Source organism: Mustela lutreola, chromosome 3, assembly GCF_030435805.1.
Source record: "Mustela lutreola isolate mMusLut2 chromosome 3, mMusLut2.pri, whole genome shotgun sequence".
Taxonomy (NCBI): Eukaryota; Metazoa; Chordata; class Mammalia; order Carnivora; family Mustelidae; genus Mustela; species Mustela lutreola.
Genome location: NC_081292.1, coordinates 107,284,791 through 107,304,233, shown reverse-complemented (window position 1 = coordinate 107,304,233; position 19,443 = coordinate 107,284,791). Strand labels below are relative to the sequence as shown.

At 44.2% G+C, this 19,443-nt stretch overlaps 1 protein-coding gene across 1 annotated transcript in view; it reads left to right on the top strand.

The window, feature by feature from the left end:
- Positions 1–364: 364 nt before the first annotated feature.
- The window catches only part of RALB (RAS like proto-oncogene B), a 43,825-nt gene continuing 24,746 nt past the window's right edge, over positions 365–19,443 (top strand). Inside the window, exon 1 of the mRNA XM_059166615.1 lies at positions 365–542. The gene's annotated coding sequence lies outside the window, so the exon portion shown is untranslated. The remainder of the gene's footprint in view (positions 543–19,443) is intronic.

Below are 19,443 nucleotides of genomic sequence, written 5' to 3'. Positions count from 1 at the left end.
GGTTTTTCTATATCGGTCTGCTGTTCCCTTTTGCTTTCCACTAGTCTGACCTCGCTCTGACCCAAATCCACGACTGGAGCGCTGTCCATCCGCCCACGCCCAGAGTCCCCAGCCCAACTCTACTGCTCCACTGCAGCAGCGGTCACGCGCAGCAAGTCCGGCCGCGGGAAGGAGGAGGAAGGGGAGGTGGGCGGGGCAGGCGTGCAGAGCCCGCCCCTCCCGCCCGCGGCGGCTTCTCACTGGCAGAGCCTTCGCCCCAGTCTCCCAGCCCCACTTCGGACTGGCTAATAGGCTCTCAATAGGCGTGGCCCCCAGGGGGAGGGCGGGAGCGGAAGGAAAGCGCGCTCTCTCGGGAGGCGGGGTTGCCTAGGCGACGCCGGGGGCGCGCTCCGGGGTGGGGAAGCGAACCAGGGCTGCTCAATGACAAATCGGCAGGGGACTGCTGGGGTCCGGTCCCGGGAGGAGGCGAAGGAGAGGGCGGGGCAGGTTTAAGAGCCACGGGACCGGAGCGGACGGCCGAGGCTGCGCGGGACGGGTCCCAGGTAAGGGTGCCCGCGCCTCAACAGGCCCGCTCCGGGAGGAGTGGAGCGCGGGCTGGGGAGGTGGGGTGCACCGCCCGGCCCTCCGTGGACGCCTGGCCCAGCGCTAAGCGTGCAGGCTGTGGACGGCGGCGGAGGGTGACGCGGGGTTGCCGGCCGCTTTCGGTCCCGCAGGTCCCCTGGAGAAAGCCTCGGAGAGCGGCCCCGGGGCTGAGGAAATGGGGGCGGCGCCCCAGCCTCTCCCTTTTCGCCGCTCCTTCCCTTTTCCCACAAATGGCCTCTGCTTCCACTTCCTGCACTTTCGGGCCTCCAGCCCGAGGATAGTCCACTTCCTCAGTTCCTTAGCTGCCGCTGTGGGCAGGGTGAGAGCTATAATCGTGTTGCAAAAACTTATTAGTACCTTAAGAACTTGGACTGAACCGGGGCCGTGTTCCAAAAGTTGTTTGGTCTGTTTGTTTTTAGTCCTGTCTTGCAAGTGAGCCTTAAGTTGTTTCTTTGCTCCCCCTCCATTCCCCACCCTTTAGTTCCTTTCTGATAGAGGCTGACACCCGATGTAGCTTCTAATAGGAAGCACCACGGACTTGAACTGTTTGGCTGGACCAGGCTCCCCACCCCTCTTTTCTTGCCCTCGTGTATAAGGTTATCCTGGTCGTGGTTGGTTCGGAACTGCTAGTGGCAGAGATAGGTGTGCCCAGACTGCTTGTTTGAGCTGTGTCCTTTCTGGGCTAATTTACAGATGGATATTGGAAAGGTTGGAGCTCTGATATTTTTATCAGGTGAGTCTTTGGGGGAGAAGTTCTTGGGGCTGGGGGACTCCTTTGGAATTGCCCCTGGAAGAGACTTGGCTGATTCTTCATTTATTTTCCCTGCAAGGTGGTTTCAACCTTTGTAGATCAGGAAACTTTCTGCTTTGACCTAGCTTTCTAACTTCATTTCTTTATAAGTTTTGGGGATGGATGGTGGGCACTGATTGTCAAAGACTGCAGCGTATCTTTCATTAGGTGTGTAAATGACCCACGCGCTACAGCTGAGCAGCGAGGTTCTTGGATGTCAAAGCCCAAAACAGGTGAAGGCAATGTTCTTTAAATCTGGAGCAATAGAATTAGAACATGGAAGTCCTCAGAAATAGAGTGACTGTGGAAGCGGCATGGAATATTGGGAAGAAAAGGAGGTCGGGTTGTGAAGACCTAGGTTTGATCCTGGTTTTGAAACTTTATTAAGGGTGGGATCTTGAGCGTGACTTTTTACCTGTCTTAGCTATTTTCACCTGTCTTAGCTATCTTAGTCTACAGCAGTGAGAAGGTGGCAATAGTTGTCCCTGCCTGTTAGGATTACATGAAATTAGGAATGTTGAAGGTGTTCTTTGTGGTAGTGGGGGTGGAGGTAGGGGTAGGAATAAAGCCAGGGATACACATTCCTTGTGCGCGGTTTTACTCCTGTCCACTTGTCTGCTTTCTTCTGGCTATATCTGGGTCTTTCCTTCCTTTTCTTTTCATGGTATTTCCCATTGGAAACAATGGAGATCTGAGATCTCACTCAGCAAGATTTCCCTTGCGGTAGAAACTTTCCCAGGACTTTGTGAACATGGGACCAAGACACATAGGTAGGAAGACAAGAATTTGAATGTCAGATGGGATCTAGATGGGTGTTGGTGGAAAGTGGAAGTAGAAAAGTTCTGAATTCTTGGCTTAATTCTTAAAGGTAATCTTGCCTTGGCTGGAGATGGCTCGAGCCTCTGGAAACTTGTAAGCCAGAGAGTTGAGGTAATCCGTTGTGCCACATTCACCCAATCCCACAATGCCTGTTGGCATTCAGTTACTAAATTCCTCTTCACTCATGGAATTTATGGAAGTTAGAAACATTGGTGGAGATGTTTTCTGAGAGCTAAATTTGTAGACAGTGTAAGAAGAGCGTTGGAAGAGATCTTGGTGAACTCTTCTAATGTTCCCAGTGTAACTTGTCTCGAGATGATAGGCAAGAGTCCCACTTTTCATTGGCTCCAATCAGTTCCAAACACACAGCCCCTGCTGTTAGATATGGAAGATACTTGAGATTTTTTTTTTTCAAGTGACTATGTGTTGTTGAGAAGCTTGAATCAGAGAGACCAGAGTACCAGAGAAAATGGAACTCTTTCCTAATCACGGGGGAGGTGGGTAAGGAAGAGAAGGGAAATGAATATTTTATTGAGCATCTGCTATCTATTGGCACAGACCCACCGATCTAGCTAATACCAGATACATATCTGGCCTGGAGATTTGGTCACCAAATCTTGTTTGGCTCCTCAGTTCTTTTGATTACTTAGGAATACAAACATGGGCGTATATGTCTACACATTCTTACAGGTATCAAAAAGGAGAGGGGCCAGTGGGCAAGAGGGTGTATGAGCTTTTGGATGGGTGAGAGTGGGAAGAAGGATGAAAAGAATGTGGAAGTGGGAAGTCAAAGAGGGAAGGCATTTCAAGTTTGTGTTACTCTTAAAAAAAGGAACTGCTTATAATTTGTGTTAGTGTTCTCTGTGATGGGTGTCAGTGAATCTTTGGGGAGTTTATGCTATTTGAAAAATAAACCTGAAATCTAAATGCGGGAAATAGTGCTGTTAACCAATAATTGCTAATATATTGTGATTACTTTTGCATACTAATTGCTAATTGCTAATATATTGTGATTGCTTTTGTATACTTGAGGCCCACCAGATTGGGAATTGACATAAAACAATTTCAAATGAGGTCTGATCCAAATGAAAACATGTCAAACTACGTAATTTTACTTAGTATATGGCACGAGTTGAAGGAAATATATAAAAAGTTTGGTCCGTGTAGTTGGCCACATCTGTAGTCTGTCTTGAATGAATTTTCTACTGCATACTTTATTAGCTCACATGTAATAGCTTCAAGCAACAGACATGTATCATCTCCTACAGTTTCAGAAGTTCAGGAATCTGGAAACAGCTTGGCAGGTGCTTCCGGCTTAGAGTCTCTTCTGAGGTTGTTGTTATCTGAAGGCTAGACCGGGGTTGGAGAATCTGCTTCCAGATTCTGGCTTACTCACATGGCTGCTGGTGGGAATCTTCAGTACCCCATGGTGTGGGCCACTCCGTAGGACCCTTCACAACATGGTCACTGAGTTTCTCCCCAGAACAAGTGATCTGAGAGAGGGAGAGATAGAAAGCAGACCATCAAGATGGAAAGTATGATATTTTTGTATCTAATCTTGGAGGTGACATACCATCCCTTCTACTAGGACATAGACCAGACATGGCACAATGTGGGAGGGACTGCATGAGGGGAGCTTGAGGACCCTTGACATTGTCTGAGGCCACCAGATTTCCTTTCGAAGGTTTAGACAGACATTACTGAGAAAAATCTTTGTTTCACATGCATACTAAAGTATGTACTCCAGGAGAATAAAATGCAGCTGGAGTTTTTACCATTTTAGAAACTTTTAATATTAGACTTTTAACTTTATGTTCTTTCTTCTAGTTCTTCTTTGTCATATGCTCGAATTAATTAGCCAAATATGCAGTAGCTTTGGAAATTAGAAATTTAAATCTTGCTGATCCCTAAAGCAAATGGAACAGCTGAGTTTTTTTTAAACCCTAAAACAAATTGGTAAAAAAAATTATTGCCAAATGAGCTCCTTGATGAACAGCTTAAAATTAGTCATTAATCATCTGTGTATTTTTAAAAATAAAACTCATTGGCAAAGTAGCTACAAAAAAAAATCTTGGAGAACCTAAACCCTGCTCACCTCCCCCCCACCAATTATTTTAAATCTTTGGACAATATTTATTTGGCCAGCACTTTTTCATTTCTCTTTTGAAAACCTAATACTTTTTAATTATCCACCTGGCTGCAAGGACTTTATTCTTTTAGCTTCTAGATGAAATCTCCCTGAAGGTGGAGAGAGGAGGCATCCTGAGCCTGAAGCCTGATTAATTGATCTCTGAGTTCCCTTCCATCTCTGAAACTTCTGTGATTGTAGTATTTTCATTTAACAAATATCCTTGGAATGATGCATATTTAGAATGAGAGCGTTCATAAATCATATTAAAATGTAACTTCAGAAAGCGAAGGCTGGTGAGAATGGCTTTTGTTCATCCCAGCCCAGTTGAAGTTTGCTCGAGTCATTGTGGGGCAGACTGGACACTCAGCACAGCTTGTGTTTCCTTTCCTCCCATTTCTGGCTTTTGTCACATTTGCTGCCCTCATTTGTGAGCTAGTATTTTTCTTTTCTTTCATCCTGCCTCCCTATCGTCCCTCTCCTTCCTCCCACCCCACTCTGCCAGTAAAACAGGAAAGGATCCGTGTGGGTGGTCATAGAGTGTGGATTGGCTGGTCCTCTTCTTAGTAGTGGATTTAGTTAAGGTGGTATCTCTACTCATACTTGCGTGTTAAGCCTTTTTACAATCTAAAATTATATGTGCTCATTCATTAATTTCTGCCATTTTTTTTTCACGTCTAAAGGGTTTCTGTACCCAGTTCCAAGGTGGGGTGTATGTGTGTGGTTTTTCCAGCCCCACCACACAATCCTCTGCTGACACGAGCTGGGTCTCTACATTTCAACTCAATTCTGACACTACCTGGTCACAGCATCGGAGTCCACAGATTAAGGACTCAGTCCCACAAGACCACACTCCACTTTCAGATGCCAGTTGCAAGCCCCAATTGTTACCTTTGCTTTTTGACTGACTCATTATAAATCAGAGGTTTTCCTAACCCCCTGCTTGGGTTTGATTAATGTTCTAGAGCGCCTCTCAGAACTCGGGAAACCCATTTATTCACTCGATTACTGCTTTATTATGAGGGATCTTAAAGGATATGAACAGCCAGATGAAGAGATACATAGGGTCAGGTCTTGAACAAAGGAGTTGGTGGCCCACCATGGTGGCATATGGAAGTATTCTGTCTGGTTCTCCTACCTGGAAGCTCTCAAACATCCTTTTGGGTTTTTATGGGGGCTTCATTACCTAGACCTGATTGGTGAAATCGTTGCCATTGGGGATTGATTCACCCTTCAGCCATTCTCCCTTCCCCAGAGGTCAGGGGGTAGGACTGGAAGTTCTAAACCCCTCTTCTTAGTAGTGGATTTAGTTAAGGTGGTATCTCTACTCATACTTGCATGTTAAGCCTTTTTACAATCTAAAATTATATGTGCTCATTCATTAATTTCTGCCATTTTTTTTTTCACGTCTAAAGGTTGGTTCAAGGTTGGTTCCTCTGGCAGCCAGCCCCTGTCCTAGGTGGTCTAAACGTCCCCTCATTAGCAGGAACCCAGTTGTGGTAGAAAGGACTTGTTATGAATAATAACCCCCTCCTTTCATCTTTAAGGCTCTGAAGCTTTTCAGGAGCTGAGGACAAGGGACTGCATATAATAACAAAAGGTGCTCCCTTTGGGTTTGGGACACCCATGTGGGGAGGGGTGGCTGTCAGGCAGAGGGAAAGGAGACTGGAGGTCAGGAGAAGGCTCTGGGTTGCGTTTGAAAGGTTTGGGAGCTGCTTGTAGAGCCACCAGAGCGGCTGAGGCCACTAAAGGGGGGTGTAGGAATGGGAAAGGTGTAAGACGGAGCTCTGAGGGGTCTGACACTTAGATGCCAGGGGGAGGAGGAAGGGCTGGCCAGCGATGCTGGATGCTGCCAGAGAAGCTGCAAGGCCCATGGGGGAGTGCGGTGCTCTCAAGGCCGGGCCAGACCCTCTCCGGAGGGAGATGCCAAAGAGAGGGGTTTGAACTGGCCTCCTATGGGCTTTCCCCTTTCCAAACAGTGTTCACTCATGGTTATTACAAGCTCCTTTGTAAAAGAGGGGGAGTGAATGGGCGAGGAGAAAGAGAACAGTTTTTACTGGAGTTTGCAATGTGGAGTTTATTGGCAATCCTGACCAGCCCAGTTTCAGGGAAGTTTTGTTGGTGGAGGGAGCCACACTAGAAGGGATTTTGTGAGTAAAGGAAACCTAGCGCCTTGTTATGCAGAGTGGGGTCCTTGCCCACCCCCCCTCCCCCAGTCATCTAGGAGTTGGTTAGTTGGTTGGCAGTGCTGACCACCTTTGGGCTCTACCCCAAAGGTAGAGCCCAACCTACTGAAGCCCAACCTACTGTAGCCCAAGACCTACTGAATCAGAATACACACTTGAAGGAGCTTCCCAGGTAATTCAAGTTTGAGAAGCCTTGGTATAGATAACTAGGGCTGGGGGAGATTGTGTCACTAGCTAGAGGGCCTATGGCCATCAGAGGGGGGGATGTGTCTTTAGGATGGAGATTAAGTAGAAAGTGTCTGTGCTGGGGAGGGGGGGATGATCCCCTACTGAGGTAAAGACTGACTCATGATGCAGGAAAAGGGGATAATGGCAGGAATGACGCTCCTGGGCATAGAGGTAGGGCAGATTGAGTCTCTTAGAGCCCGTGTGGCGTGCTTGGTTGTTGCTAAGAGCAGTACTGCGCTATCCCTGTAGCAGGAGATGGAAGGACATAGACACGCATGCTGGGAGGTTTGTAGAGTTTGTCCCTGATGACTTGTGTTTGGGAAAAATGAGGCAGGGTTATCTGTCCAGAGTGAGCTTGGGAGGGCATGGGGGGAAATCACTGTAAGATTTCTAGGCAGTGGAGAGTGAATTGCCCATTCCTGGTTTAGGGTCATAAATGTGTTTCATATGAAGCTTCAGGAGGCCAGCTGCAAGACTCTTTCCCTCTCCAGCAACGCTCCTTGGCTTGCCAGGTACTGGGGCTGGCAGGCAGTGAGAGGGGCGAATGCAGGTTTGTCAGCAAGAGGGCTTTCATATTGTGAGACCTAAGCTTCTGAGGACGGGGTGGGGCCCGGAGAGAAAGTGCTAGAGGGCCTCTCCTAGAGGTCTGTGCTCGCATGTGACCAGCAGGCAGGGAACTGTGGCAGTGGTAGGGTATTTAAGCAAGAGAGCTAAAAGGAAGGAGGCCGAGGCTGGAGGAGACAGCGTTTCTGATGGCGATGCTCAGGGCCTGAACACAACCGTGTTACAGAAAGAAGGAATTGGTTTTCAGAGAAGAGGCCAAGGACTTGGGAGAGGTGGAGCCCTGTGATGGGTCATCCCTATGAACATAGGAGTCCCTGAGGAGGATGACAGGAGATGGAGTAGAAAGGAAGTCTGTGAACCGGAAGCAAATACCAGCAATAGATGAGGGAGGTGACGAGGTCCAGAGATACCCGAGGGCAGCAGGGTGGTGGTGGTGGCAGCGGGGGAGTGGATTGCCCATGCCTTGAAGCTGCAGGCTTTTTGCAAGAAGAAGGAGAATATTTTTCTGAAGGAAGTCTTCTGTTAGAAGTGATAGTGGGAGGGAGGAAGGACACTTTCTTCCTGGCCCTGAGGCACGTGGTGAGAGAGGAAGATAGTATCTGCTTAAGATAGGTGTCCCAGGGCACACCCAAGTCTCCAGGAAGCTAAAAGACAGAAGAGCGTTCTTGGAAGAGGTGAGGGTCTTAAAGAATTGGCTGGTGCTTGCCGGGGTGGGTGGGTTGGAAGGTGGAATGAGTCATTTCAGAGGATGGCGACAGTCCTGTTGGGAAGGGAGTTCTAGTAATGAGGGAAGGAGGGTGACATCTGCACTTCTGGTGGGGACTGGATGTTCTGTATGCTGCCCCCAGAGAGAAGGTGGACCCTTTTCTGGCACTGTAGCTCCCTAGTCACAGCTGGCTAGATGGCAGCTTCCCTAGGTTCCCTATCCCTTCATATACAGCCTAGCAGCAAAGAGAATGAAGGACTGTTAGAGAAATTTCCAGAGCTACGGGAGGAGATTTGGGGTAGGTCTGGAGATGCCCACTAGCAATGCCTCTGAGGGTGAGTGATACTGTCTTTTGGGTGATGGAGAAGAAAGAAAGCTCTGAAGGGCCTCTGGTGATAACACTTCTTGTTTCTATATCGAAAATGCTGCCGAGGCCCCAAAGCCTTTTGTACGAATTTTCCCATTTGTTCCTTCCCAGTTACCCTGAAAGATAGATGGGGTGACTGTGGAGGCCGAGTGTAGTGAAGTCATACAGTGAGTGAGGGGCTGAACAAGGTCTAGAAGCCAGACCTCTTCCTTCGCAGTGTGGTCTGGACTGGTGTCATCTGTGCTCTCCGAGGACTGAGTCTCAGGAAAAGAATCCCCTGGGCCTATTCTAAGGACTGGCAACTCATCCTACCTTCAAGTTGTTTGGCTACTTGACCAATTTCTTTCTCAGGACTTTCTAGAATATCAGAATGATGTCCAAAAACCAGGTAAGAGATTACTCTGAGCCAGGTATTACGATAGGTGGTTTCTTATTTAGTGTCCATAATAACCTGAAGGTACATGTGCCCTGTGCATTTAACAGAAGACACCGAGCTGAGGAAGGCGACTTCACTGAGGGAACTAAGGGCATTAGCTGCCTGGTGGCAGACTCTGGTCTTCAAACCGAATGTTTCTCCTCCTGTCTCACACTGTAGTTGGTACAGAACTACTGAAAAAAATTGTGGTAAAATATACATAGCATAAGATTGGTCATTTTAGCATCTTTTTAAAAAGTCAGCTCTACACCCAATGTGGGGCTTGAACTCATGACCCTGAGATCAAGATTTGTCCCATGTCTCTCTGTCTTTTTAGTGATTTTTAAGCGTGAATTAAGTACATTCACGGCATTGGGCAATCACCCACCTCCATCTATCTCCAAAACATTGTCAATCATCCCCATTTTGCAGCTCTGTGCTCCTTAACCACAAACTCCCATCCTCTCCTCCCTGGCCCCTGGCAATTACTAGTCAACTTTCCATCTCTATGAATCGACTTTTCTGTGAAATCGTGTAGTCTTTGTCCTTTTGTGTCTGGCTTATTGCACTTAGCCTCATGTCCTCAAGGTTCATCCGTGTTGGAGCTTCTGTTAGAATTTCATTCCCTTTTCAGACTGGATAATATTCCATTTTATGGATAGACCACGTTTTGTTTTCCATTCATTCTTCAGTGGACACTTGGGTTGCTTTCACTTTCGACCGATGTGAACAGTGCTGCCATGAACATGAGTGGACCCATCTTTTCAAATCTCTGCTTTCGGTTCTTTAGGCTGAATGGGAACTGCTTTTTGTGGTTTCTTTCCTCCTAGAACTTGTCCTTTAGTTGCCTATGTCTTTCTCTCTGTCTCTCTGTCTCTCTCTTTTTTTTTTTTAAAGATTTTATTTATTTGTCGGAGAGAGAGAGGGAGAGAGAGTGAGCACAGGCAGACAGAGAGGCAGGCAGAGAGAGAGGGAGAAGCAGGCTCCCCGCTGAGCAAGGAGCCCAGTGTGGGACTTGATCCCAGGACACTGGGATCATGACCTAAGCCAAAGGCAGCTGTTTAACCAACTGAGCCACCCAAGCGTCCCTGTCTTTCTCTCTTTAACGAACTTTCTGCTCCACAGTTCTGTGTCATTGCTAAAAATTTCACTATTTCACACCATGTTTGAAGGTCTTCCCTGCCCCACCCCAGTCCACTAATGAGCAGCTCTGTGTCATGGCTCCTAAGCTAGACTGCTGGAGTTCTAGGCCTTCCCAAGACTAGTTAAGTGACCTTACAAGTTCTCCAAGCTCTGTTTGAGTGCTACGATATACTAGTAGATGCCATAGAAGTGAAAATAATAGTAGTACATTTCTAAACTGGACTGTGTTTGGATGAGTAATTTAGAACAGGGCCATGTGTGCTAGTTCCAGATTTGACCTGCAGCTACTGAGAGAGAAAGTAGTTCTATTTTGTTTTTAAAGATTTATTTATTTATTTTTGAGGGAGCGCGAACACAGGGGTTGGGGGCAGAGTGAGCAGCAGACTCCCTACAGAACTCAGTCCCAGGACCTTGGGATCATGACCTGAGCCGAAGGCAGGCACTTAACCTAATGAGCCATCCAGGCACCCAAGACAAAGTGGATCTTTGAGGCTGCCTCTGCAGGTGGAAGGAACTGAAGTCTGTATACATTGGTAGACCTCTCCAAGACCAGTGAAATCCTGGATTCCACTGGGGGTGAGCATATGGTGGAAGAGGACTTTATTTCAAAAACACCGTATACTTAAAAAAAAAAAAAAAAAGCTAGAGCTTGCAAATTACCTCCCACTGTAGTTCAGTTGCTTTGTAGTTCAGGAAAGTCATCATAGAAATAAATTAACTTTTTAAAGTTTACCAGTTACCAGATATCCTCTTGAGACCAGACCTCTCAACCCAGATGGAGAACTCGGTTATTTTTGCCAAGTACTGAGTATCTCCTAAGTACCAGGCATGCTGAGCACACAAAGACGAATGGGCAGCCCTCAGTATGGTGGGAGAAATAGACCTCATCTAAGAGGAAATTATTGGTTTATCTCAATAGGCTTATCGGCAGGCAGGGGGTCCACTTATGGGAGGGTCAGCCATGCTCCGGGAGATTTAGGAAAGTGGCAGAGGAAGTATTTAGACGAAGTATTAAATTACAGGTGATCCTCCATCAGGACGAAGGACAATCCTGGCAGAGGGAATCACATATGCATAAGGGTACAAACTAGAAGCTGAGTGCTTCTGACGGTGACCTCAGAACTTTCTGGTTTTTGTTTTAGTTAATTTAGCTTTTGTTCAGTTAGGTGTGTGTGTGTTTTGGCAGGGGAACATCTAAAGAGATACTCATTAGGGATCAGAAAGACCTAAAACAAATTGCCTTAGGCACTCAGGGGCACTTACTGAAGTTGTTTTGTAGCTTGAGTTTCAGAAAAAAAACAGCAAAAGACTGGAAAGGAGCTTAGATCATTTAATTCAACTTCCTTGTTTTTATAGACATGGAAACTGAGTCATATGTGGATGACTATAAAAATATTCTATCCACTGGTGCTAATGACAATAGCAGTTGGACAAGGGAAGGGAAAATTGAGTTTCCTTCTTTAAGTAAGTATGCATAGGCAAGGCTGAGCATGCAGAAAGAGAAACACCAAGAACTCTGATGACTTAAGATGTGTCTTCCTGGGACTGTCACTGCTGGTGTGCCCTAGTCCGTGAAAAGCAGTAAAAAAATACAAATTTACCAAATAGGAAAGTCAAGACTTGAGTGTTTTCATTTACTAGAAAGATTTAGCAGAGGTTTAGCAGCCACCCTAGTGAGTTTGTGTCCGTGGAGAGATTGTTAGCTAACCGATACACGTTCTTTGCCCGGCGACTAGTAGTACCCTGAGCTGAGGGGCTGTGAGCCACGTCCCCTGTGATTCCGGTCGCTTACCCCATCATGGTGTGCTTGTGCCTGCAAGGGCCTGTGCCCCTTTCTCAGAATGCAAAGTCCTAGGAGAAGATGGTCAATCCGAAAAGGCACTGCCAATTGAGTAACAATTAATGTTCAAAAATCCTCTTGGAAATCCTTACTTAAATCAGTGGGTGAAATGATGAGATTCTTATGAATACTAGGTTGCTCTCATTTTTATTTTATTAATAACCATGGAAGTTGGCCTGTTGTTTTGAAATACCAGACCCTAAGGCAATGATTTTTTTGTTTACCCCGAAACTTGTTTGATAAATAAACTTACTTAACATGGTGATCTGGAAGTCTCTGTGGTAAGGGCCTGTGTTAATCATCAATACTGACAACCCCATAATAAGTTCAAATACATACTTAAATAATAACCTTAAGGGAGTCCGAGTCTTTAGTGATAAATTCATTATATTAAAAAAATAGAAATTCATGTCATCCATTTGCCCAAGTTGGCTTCTGAAACACGGAAATGATGACTTAAACTTTTTAGGCTTTTGGCTGTGAGTAGTAGAAATAAGATCTGCATGAATCCACCCAAGTGTTAAGTGTACACAGCCTTCTAGATCTTTATGATGACCCTAATTTGGGTAAACTTTATGTTCTTTAGACTGCAGCACGGTTTATGTGATAACAGGGAAATATTCCTACCGTACAGGAGTATAAGAGGGCAAAGGGCGGACCTGGATCCCGGTCTCATGAAGCCCTAATAGTAGTGGAAGAAATCAGCGAAAAGCTAGTACACAGAAAAAGAAAGGAATTGCAAGTTGTGATCAGTGCAGTGAAAGAAACCAAAGGATGAGAGGGTCTACCTGAGGTGCAGGGGCCCTAGAAAGCCTCTCCGAGAAAGTGACATTGTCTTTCATTGTAGATAAGAGTCCTCATCCCATAAGGGGGCCAGAATATTTGAATTCCCTGGAAGCACCTTCAGCTGGAGTTGCTATTTGTAGAGCTCATGCTTTATTCATGCAGAATGAAGTATTTGTGTGTCATTATCTTTTCCGCCCTGGCTCTGCCTGGGTCCGAGTCTCTGGACTTGGATTGTATGTGTATTTTCAAAGCCATTCCATGCAGTCAGTTGGGACTCCGTTGGCTGGAAGTGATAGAAATGTAAGGCACATGAGCTCACATCACAAAGCGGGATTTATTGGGTGGACCCCAACGCATGTCACTGACTCAGCAAAGATATGAAAAAGCAAGCCAAAAAAGGGGCCCAGGATGTGGCAGGGACTCGGGAGCAGCTGGAACCAGCCTCCTGAAGGCTGCCAAGACTGTCCCCATGTTTCCTCCCCATGTGTTGGCTTTGTCTCTCCTTCTTGCTCTAGATCGGCTTTCTCTTCTTGGCAAAAGAACATAGCTGCCAGTTTGCAAAAAGGAGTGGCCTGAGGACATGCATTGTTTGCTCACAGGGGTTTTAAAATGGATTTAATTATTAACATTTAAAAAGGGTGATTTCACATAAAATTCCACATTTTTGGCATCTCTTCAAGAATCAGAAATTTAACATTCCTAAGTCCCTGGGATCAGCAGGTTCTTCTTTTGGGAAGGGCCATACATTGTGCAGAGGGCCACAGGAAGGTTCCTGCTCTTTTCATCATGGGTCTACCAGCTCAGTTTTGTCCCATTCCCTAGCTTGGATCTGGTGCCCTCCTTGGGATCAGTCGGTTTGTCCCAGGGGATTGTGAAAATCTAAGAACTCATTTTCAAATCAGAATCACTTTTTGTTTCTTTGAATGTATTTCATTACTTGAACTGAGTCTATCATTTAAGCGTTCATCATTTTGTCCTATCCTTGGTAAAATTCTGTGCTTTCCTAAGACAGACAATCGTTGAAAAAAATATCTTTCTCATTTACTTGGGGCTCCCCTATTTCTGAAGACTTTAGAACCATAGAGTAAAGTTATGGAAGTTGTTGTACTTGAGTTTGAAGGAGATCAATAGAAAACCATAGTGTGAAGAAGGGTCTGTTGTTAGGGAAATAGGAAGAGGAAAACATTCACTTGTAGACTGATTAAGACTAAATAAATGCCTCTATGGGCAACATTAGATTACATTTTGTCATCACCAACCAGATACTAGAAAACTCACATGAAAAAATTATTTTTTTGAAAACTCACAAAAATTTTGAAATCAGATTGTGAAAAGTGAATCAGTTTTCTTAAAATGGTAACGTAGCACGGTCCTTGCAAAAACAAAGGTGGTCGGAGAGTTGGTTGTAGAGACAGCCGACCAACAGAAAATAAGAATTTCATTTGAAGGTAGGTTCATGGTGCCATCCCAACGCATGTTCTACTCACAGAACTAAGGTGAGAAAATGGCTCTGACTTTAGTGAATTCGATTCATCTTTAAGTATGTTTTCTTTCATAGGTCATGAGTGAAACATTGCTTAGGAAAGATAGAATCTGGTCTCAAAGAGCATCGGCTCCAGTGGAATGGTTTTCAAAGCTGGGTATGAGCTGGAGTCATCTGGAGAGGCTTAGAACATGGGTGTCAGAATGACCTGCTCCCACATTAGAATCCCTCTGGGAGTGGGACACAGGCATTTAAATTTCTGTCATTATTTTTTTTTTTTAAAGATTTTATTTATTTGACAGAGAGAGATCACAAGTAGACAGAGAGGCAGGCAGAGAGAGAGAGGGAAGCAGGCTCCCCGCTGAGCAGAGAGCCCGATGCTGGACTCAATCTCAGGACCCTGAGATCATGACCCGAGCCGAAGGCAGTGGCTTAACCCACTGAGCCACCCAGGCGCCCCTCTGTCATTATTTTTTATAAATTTTAAAGTATGGATATTTTCAAATGTGTGTGAAAGTACAGAGAACAATGTAACCAACTTTATATAACCAACATTATATCCATCTGTCTGGTTTGATAATTAGCAATTCATGGCCAGTCTTAACATCATCTGTATCCCAAGCCCCTTCCTTCTTGATAACTGATGCAAATCCTGTATATCATGCCACTTCATTTGTACTGAGGTTACATTAAGTTACTTGAGATTTTTAAAAAATAATATTTCCTTAATATTAGCAAATCCTGTCAACATTCAGGTTTCCCCAGTTTTCTTACACGTTTAGGATCCAAATTGAAGTCCGTATGTTTCGCTCACTTCATGTCTCTTAGTTCTTGTAATTTATGGGTTCCCTCTCCATCTCTTTTTCTTCTTGCAATTTATTTGTTGAAGAAACTGGGTGGCTTATTCCATAGAGCTTCCTTGGTTTTTATGTTGCTGATGGTGTGTCTATGTGGTAATGCTCACCATATTCCTGTCTCCTGTATTTCCCATAAATTGGCACTTAGAAATAGAAGCTTTCTTCACAAGACTTGTTGATGGTTATTTGTCTTTTTCAAGGTGCTCATAATGTCAAGTTGTCTTTTTTTTTTTTTTTTCTTTTTTTTGTAATGTTAGCAGCCTTTGATGCTCAGGGCCTAGATTTCCTTAATCTGTGATGAAGTGCAAAATGGTGATAGCCCAAATTCTATTATTCTTTAATTTGTTAGAAGATTTTGTGAAGGGAAATGTTACTTCATATGTTACAGTTGACTCCTGAACAACATGCATCTGAACTGGACAGGTCCACTTGTATGTGGATTTTTCTTGATAAATACATTACAGTATTTTCTCCTCCTAATGATTTTCTTAACATTTTCTCTATCTTTATTGTAAGAATACAGTATAGAATACATAAAACATATGAAATATGTGTTACTTGAGTGTTTGTGTTATTGATAAGGCTTCTAGTCAACAGTAGGCTCTTAGTAGTAAAGTTTTTGGGGAGTCAAAAGTTATACGTGGGGTTTTGACTGTGTGGGAGGGTCGGCGCCCCAACGCCGTTATGTTGTTCAAGAATCCGCTGTATTTAGTCACCCAGTAGTACAGTGTATAGGAGAAGCACGATGCATTTTTTTTTTTTTAAAGATTTTATTTATTTATTTGACAGAGAGATCACAAGTAGGCAGAGAGGCAGGCAGAGAGAGAGGGAGGAAGCAGGCTCCCCGCTGAGCAGAGAGCCCGACGTGGGGCTCGATCCCAGGACCCCGAGATCATGACCCGAGCTGAAGGCAGAGGCTTAACCCACTGAGCCACCCAGGTGCCCCAGCACGATGCATTTTTAATTCTTTCCCTGTATTTACCAGTTTTCAAAATAATGAGTTGTTTTCCTAGTCCTCCAACGGTGACCAATAAGGTGTGCTTAAAAGTATTATTGTGAAAAATTTGATGTATTTCAATCCATTGCGGTTACTGCCTTTATTGATCTTTAATTGTCCATCTTTGACTAGTATCTTCACCTTGGCCTCCTGAGTGTGTGTTTGCATGTGCACAGATGTATTTTTTAAAATACTATTACTTTTGTAGTTCACGGCTTTATTATTAAGCCATACAAAGGGCCTCTAGTTTAATGATGTACCTTCTAGAATCAATGTTCACAGTAGAACACTCAAGACACTATTTCCTTCATGGAACATTGATGAGAAAATGTGGTATAGTATGTGTCATGGAAAATAATTTAAAAGGCATCCTTGTTTCCCTGGGGTGCCTGGGTGGTTCAGTTGTTAAACAGCTGCCTTCAGTTCACATCGTCATCCCAGGGTCCTGGGATCAAGCCCTGCCCAGTGGGAAGCCTGTTTCTCCCTTTCGCACTCCCCCTGCTTGTGTCCCCTCTCTCACTGTATCTCTCTCTGTCAAATAAATAAATAAATAAATAGATAAATAAAATCTTAAAAAAAAAAAGATGTATCTGTGTTTTCCTTTCTTAAAACTCTTAAAACTCTTGGGGTGCCTGGGTGGCTCAGTGGGTTAAGCCTCTGCCTTCGGCTCAGGTCATGATCTCAGGGTCCTGGGATCAAGCCCTGCATCTGGCTCTCTGCTCAGCAGGGGGCCTGTTCTCGCCCAAATCCCCCACCTCTGTCTGTTGTTCTACATACTTGTGGTCTCTCTCTCTGTCAGATAAATACATAAAAATCTTTAAAAACAAAAAACAAAACACTCTTAAAAGTCTTAAAACTCATTATTCATTCATCCCTTTATTTATCCTCTAGGCGGTTCCAGGAGTTCTAGGAGGCCAGAGTTCTAGATCCTGGTGACATACATAGGAATAAGCCACTATCTCTCCCCTCAAGGTGTGCCTGTGAGACTCTTGAGCAATAACCACAAGTTTGTGTGTCATTAAGATGACAATGATATAGGGATTCAATGTAGGAAGGGAGGTGCTGTCACCACACACCCATGCACTTGTGTCCAGCCCTCAGCTTGTTTATTTGGTTACTACTATTGGATAAATTTGGTGTTAGATGCTAAGAAATAAGATTCCATGTCTATTTTCAATACTAGTGGAAATGACGTCTACTGAGTAGACTGTATCATTGCGTTTTACTTTTTCATTACAATCCCTGCAATCCATCTGTTTCCTGTGTGACTTCATATTTGAAAGCGCTGTTTTTTTTGGTAGGGTGAGGGTGCTTCATGACCCTAATTTAGATCAGATTGTTCCGAATTTGGATTGTAACAGGAAGTGGTATGAATAAATTGGGATTTGCCTTGACACTTAAACAGTGCTGCTTGTTAAAATGCAGATTGTGATTCATAAGTAATGTATGGAGACACTTTGAGACCATGCAAATACCCTGTTCGTCATCCAGATCTCCCCTTTAGATTTAGCATCTATTAATGATTCTTGCGGGAACGAGTCTTTACTATGATAGTTACAAAATGTTGATTTCCCAACTCAGATGCGTCCTCTACATTTATCAGTCTTGCCTTTGGTGTTCTACTGGAAGCAAGAGCCCTGCCTCTTCCCTTGTTTATAAAAATACTTATTCTAGGTACGGATTCACAAATTTCTAATTTTTCAGTGGTCTGTTTTTATTACTATCCTTAGTTACTTTGGTGCTTAAATTGTCCCATATTTAGGACTGTTCTCCTTTTTGATTGTTATTTAATGGATTAAATACATGAGGCAAACCATGAGACACTCTTGACTCTGGGAAACAGGATTGTGAAAGGGAGTTGGGGGGTATGGGGTAACTGGGGTGATGGGCGTTAAGGAGGGCACGTGAAGTGATGAGCACTGGGTGTTATAGGCAACTAATGAATCATTGAACATTATATCAGAAACTAATGATGTACTAATTGAATTTAATCATGAGAGACTATGGACTCTGAAAAACAATCTGAGGGGTTTGAAGTGGCGGGGGGGTGGGAGGTTGGGGTACCAGGTGGTGGGTATTATAGAGGGCATGGATTGCATGGAGCACTGGGTGTGGTGAAAAAATAATGAATACTGTTATGCTGAAAATAAATTAATTAATTTAAAAAATGGATAATATTTTGGGAGACTGAAGTATATATCCAAGTTACCTTCGAGTTATAGTATGTGGAAAAAAGTGCCAAGTGCAATTCTTCGCACATGTAGTGTTTGAGAGTTTCCCATGTGCTTCGTCGGCCGTATACCTAGGACACTTGAATTTTATGAGGGAGACTGGAGGAGTTAGTTTTCCTTTGCATTTTCAAATTCTCATTTGATTTTCTTGACAACCCTGTGATACAGACATGGTGGCATGTCGACTCTACCTACCAACTCATTTTCTGCTAGACTCAGTTTAACAGAAGACTGATGATTATATTAGCCTCTGGGACTAAGGTTCACTAGAAACCACTCCTTCCTCCTAACATGCATTTGCTTGGTTTATATATTGTGATTTTCTATAAAAACTTTACTTCACAAGTGAGTGCATTCTGGTCTTTGAATTAATGCTGAGTGATAGAGAGAGCCGTACTTCATATAAATGTATCATACAACATGACACAAAGAAAGCATTTCCCAAACCTTGCCTCCCTGCCCAACCATCTGAATGAAGCATTTTTTTAAAGTTTGGAATGGCTCATTTTTCTGTATGGGAATATGTGTGTTTCTTCTTATTGATCCAATGACTTACACGCTGTTGGGGGTGAAGGACACACTTTGCAATGGCTTCTCATTTCCTCTAAGACAGGTCTTAGGTCCATTTGTAGATGAACATGTCTCTATTTGGAGACTCCTCCCCCAATCACTTCCCTACCCCATACCTGGTACCCACTGTGATGTTTCATGCCTTTGTTCCTAACTGTGTATTCTCATTTATGCATGGAAAGCTCCCTTCTCTCACGCCTATCTGCTGAGTCAATTCTTCCTCAGTTCTGAAGCCTTTGCTGATTGTCTTCCCCAGAGTTCATTATTCCTTTCATTATACCTTGTACATTTTCATCATTGCATGTGGGAAATTATATTAAAATGCTTTAGTTGTATGTCTAACCTTAAGGAATTAAGTTTTCTAAGGACAGAGACCCACAATTTGGCACAAAGTAGCACTTAAATATTTTTTGGACAAAACGAATTTTCCTGTTAGTTAAGTAGAGACCTATTAAAGGTTCCCTGGCATGTTTCTCAAGTCTCCTGTAAAAGAGTTACGACCGAGAGAGAGTCATGCCAGGACTTGGTGAGACAGACCCAAATTCCCCTTATGGTAGGTCTGTGTTGTGGCTTCATGTGTTGGTCACAAACCCAAATAGTTTTTTGAAGTGATTTAGGAGGATTGCTAACTTCTTACAGTTCTGAAATTGTAAGTGAAGGCAGTGGGGGAGAATATGATTGCTTTGTAAAACCTGATGTCTCTGCCGAAGTCAGGGATGAAGTGTACCGCTGTCTATGGCTTACATGGAAA